This window comes from Arvicola amphibius, chromosome 1 (genome assembly GCF_903992535.2).
Source record: "Arvicola amphibius chromosome 1, mArvAmp1.2, whole genome shotgun sequence".
In the NCBI taxonomy this organism is placed as follows: domain Eukaryota; kingdom Metazoa; phylum Chordata; class Mammalia; order Rodentia; family Cricetidae; genus Arvicola; species Arvicola amphibius.
Genome location: NC_052047.1, coordinates 12,187,449 through 12,198,978, shown reverse-complemented (window position 1 = coordinate 12,198,978; position 11,530 = coordinate 12,187,449).

Below are 11,530 nucleotides of genomic sequence, written 5' to 3'. Positions count from 1 at the left end.
CAAACTCAATGAATAAAGAGTGTTGACATTATGCAAGATGGTTATCTGCTTTCCTTCTTAGGAAACAGCTTTTCCAATACTCTGGAGTGTTTTCATAATCTCACCAAGATAATGCAAATTATAACATTTTCATGTCTCGGTTTCTTTTTATGATTTGTAAAACTGCAATAATAGAGATTAGTTTAAAAAATGAGAAGTAGTTTCTCAAAATTCATTCTGTTGCAGCTCATTTTCCATCTGCATGGGAAGGTTTCTTTCTGACTAAAGAGATTACAATGTGGCAGCCTAACACTTTTTAGGATGGTTCTGTCCTAGAATTATCGTTGATTTTTTTTAAGCCACAAACTTACAAAAGAAAAGCTGTTGCCAAAACAGTAATGAAAGAATATTAACCTAATGAAATCTGGAGATGCAATAATGTAAGCATCTGCATGGCTTTGAGTTTCACTTGGGGCATATCTTAGAATAGTATTTGCATATTTATCATGTGCAGACTGAGAAGATATATAGGGCAATTGTGTTCACTATTTGCATATGGTTTTCCGGACTGGAAAAGTGACGAGCTTTTACATTTTCATTTCCCAAATGTCCATGTATTTAAAAAACAATGTTGAAGACATCTTTCTCTCACTCATTGGTAACCTATTAAGCATGAATCTGGTAGCATCCGTGAAATTTTGTTCTGAGCAACTGGGCTTGCTAGTTCATTAATTCTTCGGGCTGTCTGTCATTCCAGGGCAAGCACTGTTTCTCTATTAGCTTTTGCCATAGATGCCGGTTGTTTACTCATCAGTTGGATGGTACTGCTTGGTTGCTTTGGTGATTTCCAGCCGGGAAGATAACTGAGTAAAACCCCTGCCTTAATCTGCAGGATGAAGGACTAGGTGGAGACAGAAAGGAAAGTGGCAAGCCAAGAAGTTGGGTGGAAAGGGGACTCAATCTATGCATATTCATATCCAAAGTTGGTATCTTTCCAGCTGTTATCAGCTTAATAATTTTTTTGTTTTTTCGTCATATTCACATTTTCTATGAACCCACATATGTGACGACAGAGGAATGAGCACAGAGATGGCGCTGTGGACGAAGGGACCTCTGACCATCCTGCTATCGTTTTTCTCCCTGAAACCAACACCCGCTTAAGCTCCTCCATTATGACTTCATCAGCCCATAACAGTCACAGTAGGAAATTGTCCATTCTACTACTTCCTACGAGTATCCTGTAATTCAGGGACCTCTTGTATATTCAAACTAATTCAGATTTTAACTCATGTCTTCAAAATCATGTTAAAACATTTCAGTGGAAAAAAGAGTGAGGAAAGTTATTATTAGTCATGACCTCTGGCCAGATCATGAGTAGCACAACATCCTAACCTTTCCAAATGAGAGCAAAGGAGCCACGTTTGAGGTCACTTATGAGAAAACTCGAAATAGTGTTAAACTCACATACATTTCCGGAGGCTCAGATTGTAAACCACTGTGTATTTGGGAAGCAGTTCCTGAGGTAAATGGCAACCCTCGGGAATTTCTTTATATTTTTAATTTTTTTATTAATGTCACTATTTATTCTTTGACAACTTCGTATATGTATGCAATGCATTTTGATACACACACACACACACACACACACACTCCTTCAATTCTTTTCAGGATGATAGTGCTCCCTTGGCCTGTGGCTAAGCCAATAAGTGCAACAACAGAGACCTGAAGGAAGGGCAAATGACAGTGGAAGCATCTAGGTTCCCATCTTGCAGGATTGTTGAGTGGCAGCTTCCAGAAGAATCACAGAATTAAGATTCATCAGAAGGACTTGAAGTCACTGGGGTAAGAAATGAGAGTTTCTCCTAAGATACAGTGGACAAAAGAAGAGAAGAAGTTTCTAGCATGTAGCCTATTCAGTGCTGCTCATGTTTGTAAGGGCTAAAGTCTTCCACAGAGTGACCAGTGCTAAAGCCGTTCACAGAGTGACCAGAGCTAAAGCCGTCCACAGAGTGACCAGTGCTAAAGCCGTTCACAGAGTGACCAGAGCTAAAGTCCTTGCTTTCAAGAATTGTTTTTTGCTATGCATCTTCTAGCTGGCATATTAACCCCGGAATGTGAGCAACAGTAAAGTCCATCTTATGGTCTCTCAGGTAATACCACTAATAGGTACCCCTTTCCCTAGGTGACTCATGGTTCAAATTCCTGAGCGAAAATGTGGCTTGCTATGTGCCCTGGGATGCTAAGGGAAACGAGATAAAGATCCAGCCCCTGGTTGGCAGGCCTTCCACCCAGGCCGATCAGTGGGCCACATAACACCAATCATGATCACCAACAGCTGCGTCTTGGTAGTGGGCTCCAGTTGGTAGATACTGACCATGTCCAGAAACAAGGAGCAAATGTGAAACGTGACATGAATTTTATTCTAATTCTAAATAAAGTGGGTCAACTTAGAAAATGGCTCATTTTTCTTCAAATTTAACTTCTTATTGATTCATTGTGGATTTCACATTATACATCTTGATACCACTCATCTCCCTGTCCCTTCCCATCTGCTTTCTACCCTTGTAACCTCCCCTAGGATGAAAGAAGATAAAATTTTTTTAAGAGAAATCTCTTTGCAGGAGCTGTAGCGTGGCACAGGGAGTCACATGGTCCTTTAGTCCACATATTGCTTTCCTGCAAGTGTTCATTGCATTGAGTTGTTGATCTGGTCTGCGGTCTCTGGTTTTGCTACATCATCAATGCTGGATCCTCACTGGAGCTCCTCATGGATATCCTGTTATTGTCCCGTGTCACAGAGATCTGCAGAACCAGCCCTTCACATGACCCAGCAGATCATAGAGGAGGTGGATGGTGGGATGGGCCAACTTACAGCTCTGGGTCTGTGTCTGGGTGGTTGCTGGGTTGGTCGGCCCACAGGTCTCCCCTGTCCTCACCTCCAGCATTGCCCCTGTCAATTCACCTCTCTCAGCCACGAGTGGGGGGGTGGAACCAGTTTTCCCCCACCCTTACACCACCTAGGAAGTATAACAGCCACTCTTTGAGCGGTGCAGCTGGTGAGGGACTGGGACAGCCCTTCTGCTTTTATGGCCCCATGGCCAGCTCCTCTATCTGTTCCAGTCATTGACAGGTGAGGGATTGGAGGGGAGGGCATCTTTCCTCCACCCATGCCACCACAAGACAGATGAATAATGGGGACAGTTCATAAGAGCAAGAGAGCTGCAGCACTCTGGAGAGCAGCTCACCAGGGCTGCATAAGAGCCAACCCTGTCAGCAGAGATATGGGTGAACCAGCAACAGCATTTTCTAGTGTTTGAATTAATAGGAGCCTCTAAAAATTTTATGAATCCATAGTACCTTTACCAAAAATGGAAGAAGAGAAACAGGCTTTCACTCCTTCTATTGTTAAAAAAAAACCCACCCAAAAACCCACATTCTTTTAATGAAAGAAGCCAAGCGCTTTCTCTCTCTCTCTCCCTCTCTCTCTCTCTCTCTCTCTCTCTCTCTCTCTCTCTCTCTCTCTCTGATTTATTTACTATGTATACAGTGTTCTGTCTGCATGTATGTCTGCAGGCCAGAAGAGGGTACCAGATCTCATTATAGGTGTTTGTGAGCCCCATGTGATTGCTGGGAATTGAACTCAGGACCTCTAGAAGAGCAGTCAGTGCTCTTAACCACCGAGCCATCTCTCCAGCCTGCCAAACTCTCTTTTAGGGGCTGGGGGATGTTCTGCCAGTAAAGAACTTGTCACATAAAGACACAGGCTTGATTTGGATTTCCAGCAGTCATGTAAAAGGCTGGCACCACAGAGGAGGCAGAGATGAGAGATTATGTGATTTGTTCATCAGCTAGTCTAGTCAAAGTGGTGAGCACCAGGTTTGGTGAGATACCCAGTCTCAAAAACCAAGAAGAAGAAGCGATTGAGAAAAAGCCCAATATTGACCCATAGCCTCCACATGCATGCACACATGTGTACCCCTGCACAGAAACATGTACACATAAAATTTCTTCTAATGCCCCATAATTAAGATAAAAGATAATAGAAGAACTGTATCTAACATTCACATATAAGGTCTTGGAACTCTGATTTTAAAATCTTAAAATATTCTAAACAGAAAGAAATAGTACAAAATATTTAAAGTGAATGATTGGAAATAATTATATAAATATATAACAATGTAAGGTTCATTTACCTGAAGAAAATAGTGTCAGTTTCTATGAAGAGAACATGAGGAAGAGAAAACAAAGATTTCTGCCCAGAACTCATTCCCACTCTGCATAAACACTGGCGACTTTGGGGATATTTCAGAGGTGGTCTGCTATATTAAATCATTATGCGACTTAACAAATAGTATTTATCACTACAGATTTCAGACTTTCCAACTTCGCATAGCAAATACACATTAGGAAAACTGGCTGTCCAACAAATTCCAGCATCTTTTCCATAACAAATGATCCTCTAATCACTGGTCTTCCCTCCGGGGGAGGAAGGTGGAGAAAGCTCCCAGAGATTGCCTGTCACCTGTCAGTGACAAATGAATGAACGTAGAAGTGAGATGGTGTGGCCGGAGAGACCTCTGATAGTCCTTTGCACTTTTCCTCTTGTTCTCCCCCTGAACCAGGACCCGCCTGTAGCTCTCCCTCTTTTGTTTGTTTGCTCCACAGGAAATTATTGCCTGAACCGTGAGTTCATCTGCTCACAGCATGAGAATCATTTTGCACAGGCTACATGGTGGGAACCTGATGTTCTTCTCTAGTCTGCTCAGTGCGTCTTAGTTCAAACCCTCAGTTGCTTCAAGGCCTTCTGATTCATTTTAACACTGTTGACAAGAAGCCAGAAGACACAGAGAGAGACCAGGAGGGCTCCTGGTGGTGGGACACTTCATTCCGACCTCCCTTTGCATTCCTCCCGCTAGACAAAAGGCCTTGTAGCTCAAATGGGCTATTCCTATGACTTATCCCTCCTTGACCTAGTGTTTCTCAATTTTGTCCATGGTCCCACCCACTCCCCTGACCTCCCTTCTCCACTGCAAATTAGGCATGGTTCCAGCAGAAACAAGTAGACATTTAAGGAGAATTTAACAAAAGCTCTTCTAGGGAATGGGTCAGGATAGAGAGGCCTCAGGATGAGGTGCTGTTCCGGTGGGAACTGGTGCTGGAGGAGTGGGGAGAAGCAGTACTTGTTAGGACATAGAAACATTGAAGACTCTTTCAGGGGAGAGCCACACGGACTGTGACTCTTATGGAAGCTACCACTGAGCAATCCCACAAAGGCTAATTCGGAACTCAGTCTCCTCTGCCACCATCTGTTCTTCAGATCTCAGTTGGTGCTCATCATCAGCTGACCCTTACTGGAATCCAAAGGTCAAGGGAGCTCTTTGAAGCCCAGCAAGACTCAGAGAAGGATAGGAAAAGGGTTAGTGTGGCACAAGAGGGTAAACGGAAGGTACCCAGCCTGGCTTTTACCAGAAGGCTGGGCATTACCCTGCCCGCAGACAGTCCCTGTCTGCTGATTGACTCCTTGTCTCTGCTTCATGCAAACAGCATTGGTCTATCTCATACTAAATGTTTGCTGCTTGAAACTCATACAAGGGATGACCTCATGTCCAGATGCAGCATTGTAACAAGTTTTTACTAATAAAATGTCAGTGGAAGTATGTCACTTCTGATTATTAGGTCTATATGATGGGCGTGTGTTTCAATGGTCTCTCTTTCTGATATGAGACCTCAAAGACCTATTGTACAGTATACTGTTAGAAGAAAAGATTGATCCTACCTATCCAAGAGAATGGGAGATTTTTCCATTTTCTGATACCTTCCTCAATTTCTTCAAAGACTTAAAGTTATTCTTGAATAGATCTTTTACTTCTTTGGTTAGTGTTACTCCAAGATATGGTTTTTGTGGCTATTGTGAATGGTGATGTTTCTCTGATTTTTTTCCTTAGCCCTTTTATCATTTGTATATAGGAAGGCTACTGATTTTTTGATGTGGTCTTGTATCCTGCCACACTACTGAAGGTGTTTATCAGGTGTAGGCATTCCCTCATTGAATTTTGTGGGTCACTTATATAGGCTATTAATATCATCTGCAAATAGCGAAAGTTTGTCTTCTTCCTTTTCAATTTGTATCCCTTTGGTCTTCTTTTATTATCTTTTTGCTCTAGCTAAAACTTTGAGAACTATGCTGAATAGATACAGAGAGAGTGGACAACCTTGTCTTGTTCCTGATTTTGGTGGGATCACTTTGAGTTTCTCTCTATTTAATTTGATATTGGCTGTCAGCTTGTTGTATATTGCTTTTATTAGTTTAGATATGCTCCTTGTATCCCTGATCTCTCCAAGACCTTTTCATGAAGGGGTCTTGGCTTTTGTCAAAAGCTTTTTTAGCATCTAATGAGATGATCATATGTTTTTTTTCTTTCAGTTTATTTATATGGTGGATTACACTGATAGATTTTCATATGTTGAACTATCTCTGCATCTCTGGGATGAAGCCAACTTGATCATGGTGGGTGATTTTTTTGGTGTGTTCTTGGATTCAGTTTGCCAGGATTTTATTGAGTGTTTTTGCATCAATGTTCATGAGGGAGATTGGTCTGTAATTCTCTTTCTTAGTTGCATCTTTGTGTGGTTTGGGCACCAGGGTAACTGTTGCCTCATAAAGAGTTTGGCAATGTCTCTTCTGTTTCTATTGTGTGGAATAGTTTAGAGTATCCCTAGTCCTTTAACTGGTGTCTTTGACCTTGCTCAGTCAAGATATAGGGTAGAGGGCCTTGGTCCTGCCTCGAAGTGAGGTGTCAGACTTTGTTAACTCCCCGTGGGAAGTCTTATCCTTTCTGAGGAGTGGAAGGGGGTGGGGTGGGTGGAAGGGTGAGGCAGGAGGAGAGGAGAGAGTGGGAACAGGGAAAGCTATGTAAAATGAGAAAAGATTGCAATAAAAGATTCTTATACAAGAAGAAGAAGAAGAAGAAGAAGAAGAAGAAGAAGAAGAAGAAGAAGAAGAAGAAGAAGAAGAAGAGGAGGAGGAGGAGGAGGAAGGAGGATGAGTGATTATAGTAATCGTCTTCTTAGTATTAGCTTACGCTTACTTGCTTCTTCTTCGTATTCTTCTTCACTCTTTCTTTCACTTCTTCTTCTTCTTCTCTCTTTCTTCCTTCTTCTTCTCATTCTTGCTCTTCTTCTTCTTCTTCTTCTTTCTCTTCTCCTCTTCTTCTTCTCTTCTTCCTCCTCTTCTCTTCTTTCCTTCTTCCTTTCTTGTTCTCTTCTTCCGAGGAGGAGGTTGATACTTAGCTCCATCAGTGACAAATACTTGGAAAAGTATGTGGCATGGTTGGTTTTAGTTCATGGCATCACAGGTGACAGCACAGTCAGTCTGATGTTTTCGGCCATAGGGAGGCAGAATATCATGACTGAGGGGCATGGCAATGCTAAACTGCTCACCTTATAGTAGATAGGGAACAGAGAGACAAGAAAGGTATCTAACGAAATACACCCTGTAAAGGTACAGCCTAAAAATACACTTCTTTTGTCTGGGCACCACCTCCTACTTCCCACCACCTTTCAACAATACTGTCAAATTTTAAATATGCCCGTGGATGGAACCATTGATTAAGTCACCACCTTCATGACACATCACTTCCTCAAAAAAGAAAGAGGGAAAGGACTTTAAAATTCTGCCCCTAAAAACACGGTTGAGGGGTGGTTACTCTGAGTTATGGGACCGCCGTTTGACAGAATGTGAACTTGGGGGGTGCAGCATTGCTGTGGAACAATGGTCTTGTACCCTGTAAAGATTTGTCACTTGTATTGGCTTAATAAAATGCTGATTGGCAAGGCAGGAAGTATAGACGGGGTGACCAGAATAGGAGAATTCTGGGACGAGAAAAAGCTCAGTCTGCAGTCGTCACTTAGACACAGAGGAAACAAGATGAGAATGCCTCACTGAAAAAATGTACCAAGCCATGTGGCTAACACAGACAAGAATTATGGGTTAATGTAAGATATAAGAGTTAATAAGAAGCCTAAGCTAATAGGCCAAACAGCTTATAATTAATCTAAGACTTTGTGTGTGTTTTTTGAGACTGAATAGTTGCAGGACCAGGTGCCATGCAGACTGGAAGAGGTTGCCTTGCATTGCTACCAAGCACTTACACATAACCTGAATGAGATTCCATCTGCCAAACCCCACTTGCCCAAGGAGACCAATGTAAGGCTGCCCAACTGCCGGCTAAGCCACCTCCTGCCTTGTGACCCTCTGCCTTCACTATCACCTTGCATGAGGGTCTGGCCTTGGAGAAGCCCAAAGCAGCCTGGTGAAGAAGAGCAGAACCTGATTGCAGAAATGGAATCACTGCCCATGCCTCTGAAGCCGGGTGAAGCTGGAGTTCCCAGACTCAGACTTCAGAGAAAATATGAAATTTGGATAGTTAATTGCTGAAACAAGGCCCTTTGTCTATAGACGAAGGACTGACCAGAGAACATGATTTATGACCTGCCAGGAAAGTCACAAGACCTGGCCTAGATTTCTAGAGAAAGGAGTGACTCATTCTTACTTGGAGAAAAAAAAATAAGAAGAGTAAGAAAGCTGTAACAGTAATTGCAGAGCATGTTTTCCGTTCACAGCCTTGACGCCCCTCATTCTCCACAGGGTCTCATGTGTCTGAGTCTTCCTACAGACTTGGCTCTACATATAAACTGGGTGTGCCCCATCCAGCTCTATTTCTTAAGAGGTGCTTAGTACATTGCCACATGATTGAAGTCGGAGGAAGCATGTGTAAGAAAAATACATTATGGTTTGGTGGCTATTTTATTCTGTAGATTTCAAAAAAATCCATTTCCTACCTGACATATTCTAAAGAACCATAAAGCGAGTACCTCCAATGATGAAAGAAGGTAATTCACCAATAGGAATGATAGAAAATACAGACTGGTAAAATTGAAACTCTTCTCATTTACAGTACAGCTTTCTGTACGTGCTAATCAATCTCTTTATCTTTTCCAGATGTAGTACTGATAGGATTTTAACTCTGAGCCCAACTTTATAAGATAAGCAATTAATTTTGGAGCATCCTTTAAAATTATTTCCCTCTGAGATATAAAACAAGATCTACCAAGAGACCCAAAGTTTCCTTCATAGCATGAGAATTTTAGGATTGGTATGTCTCTGAGGATTCTTTATCTCTAACTTCAGCCTGAGGTAAAATGCTGTAAATATTAAGCAGGCGCGTATGTGCACATTACTTTGAGTACCTCAGGGTCCCAGCTGTCTCCTTGTAAAATGAGAGGTTTAAACCGGTTGACAAAGATCCCTGAATCCAACAAAATTTATCTAATCATCTGTGACCACTCTTGGCCTCCTCCTCCTCCCTCTATTCAGGGGCGTGAAAGGAGAAGATGTATAAACAAGTTCCAGCTGCTAATGAGGTGAGAGGTTGAATGTGCCGACCTCCCAGACTCTGCACTGCCTGGGTAACGTCTAGAGGAGATGCCCATCATTCCTCTTGACATGAGGGAGGGGGTTTGTTTTTAAGTAACTGCTAAGGAATATGCGACTCTTTGGTTCTCTGAGTGTCAAGACTTGGAACCCCCATAGGTAGTTGCTATAGCTGTATGCGGTGGAGCTTACTGAAGACCCACGTCAGGTAATCAGTGCAGGTCATCTTGGCTGTATCACAAAGTCTGTTCAGAGGTCCAACCACTCAGTACATTTCCCCTTGACCAAGATTAAAGCTCCATCAACTTTGAATGTGGATCTGAAATTTCCAGGTTCTTAAATGGCAAGCGGGGGGGGGGGGGGGGGGGGAAGGGGGGATGTTGTGGAATATTACTTGAACTATGTAAAGGTGTGTTACATTTGTTTATGCTTCATTTGTTTAATTATGCAAAGGTGTGTTGCTTTTGTTTATGCTGAATTTGTTTAACTATGTAAAGATGCGATGCTGTTTTACCTTTCAGGTGTCTAAGGCACCCGAAAAAAAAAGCTGGTCTAATAAAAAGCTGAATGGCCAGTAGCCAGGCAGTGTTGCAATAGGCAGGGCTGGCTGTGGGGCATTATACAGGCCACATATTTCTGCATTGTATGGCGGCCAGGCTCTCAAGCTGAAGGTGCGTGGTTGATTGGCAGTTATGATTCACCAGACTAGCTTTAATATATATATAATTCAGTTTTAATAAAGGAAAGGAAAGGGAACTTACAAACCCAAGGTTCCAGCGAGGAGCGTGCAGGAAAACAAAGAGCAGGCGGGCCATAGGCCCGCAAGATTTTATAAGTCAATATTAGCCTAAGGGGGACACGCCTTTAGCCGAAGGGGGACACGCCTTACAAAACAAGGTTTTTGGCTAGGCTTCCCCTTCATCAAGCCACAGTTGGCACCTGAGGTGGTCGCCTAGTACTTACAGACAGGCTTTTGCCTGGGTCAGGATATGCTAATGTTTTTCTGCTCCCTTCTTTGTAATTATTGAGCTCACCTGGGAATAGGTGCTAATCCAAGCTAGTGCCAGAACAGCCATAGTTGTGGACATGACTTTAGTCCTGCTACCCCAGAAACAGAATGCTAATGAACTTCCCCCTCAGTTCACCTTTGGATATAAAAGCAGTTTTGAGAATAAACGCAGGTGATGTTCAGGATTTGAATGGACCCTGAGACTCCTTTCTGATATTGCTGTGTGAACTGTGTCTCAATTATTCCTATGCCTCCATACCAGTATAGAGAGATAATTTATGTTGTGGTTGGACCCCTACAGCTGGCAGGCAGAGAGAATAAGTAGAAGGAGAAATATAGGCTCAAGAGAAAATGAGGAGAGAGAACAAGGCAGAAAGAGAGGGAGACACCCAGGGCCAGCCAGCCAGTCACCAGCCAGCCAGACACAGAGGAAAGCAGGAAAGTCGGATGTAACAGAATGAAAGAAAGGTAAAAGACCCTGAAACAAACATAGATGAAGAGAAACAGATTCGATTAAGTTATAAGAGCTAGTGAGACAAGCGTAAGGTAAGGCTGAGCATTCATAACTAGTGTTAAGTCTCTGTGTCATGATTTGGGAACTGTTTGGTAGCCCCAGAGAAAGCAAGCTACAGTGGAACTCATCAGACAACCTGTTCCTTCTTTGCTATTGTCTCTTAACTTCATTCTAAAACATCTCTCATTGGTGGTTTAGTGAACTATAGCATTAAAGAATGTTAATTGCAGGATTTCTAGTTAACCTTATAGGAATAAGAACAAGCAGTGGCTCAAAGCCTAAGTAAGTTCCCATATTCTGTCGTCATCGGTTACTACTAGTCATTTGTTAACCTTTCATGACAAAGTACAACACAGAGTGGGTAAACACTGGAGCTGAGAAAACAGAGCCTTGGAACAGAAAAAGACAGAAGCCCAACTTAAGGAAGAGCAGGACATATATCCGAAGAAATGAAGACACAAAATTAAAAAAGGTTAGACATGCAGAGAACGATGTAAATTGGTCTAGGAGGCACCGTGCTTGCTGGTGAAGCCAAGCACTGATAGAACCCATGGGACTGGAGCACGTGTGGGCAAGGTGGTTTCTTTCTGTAAAC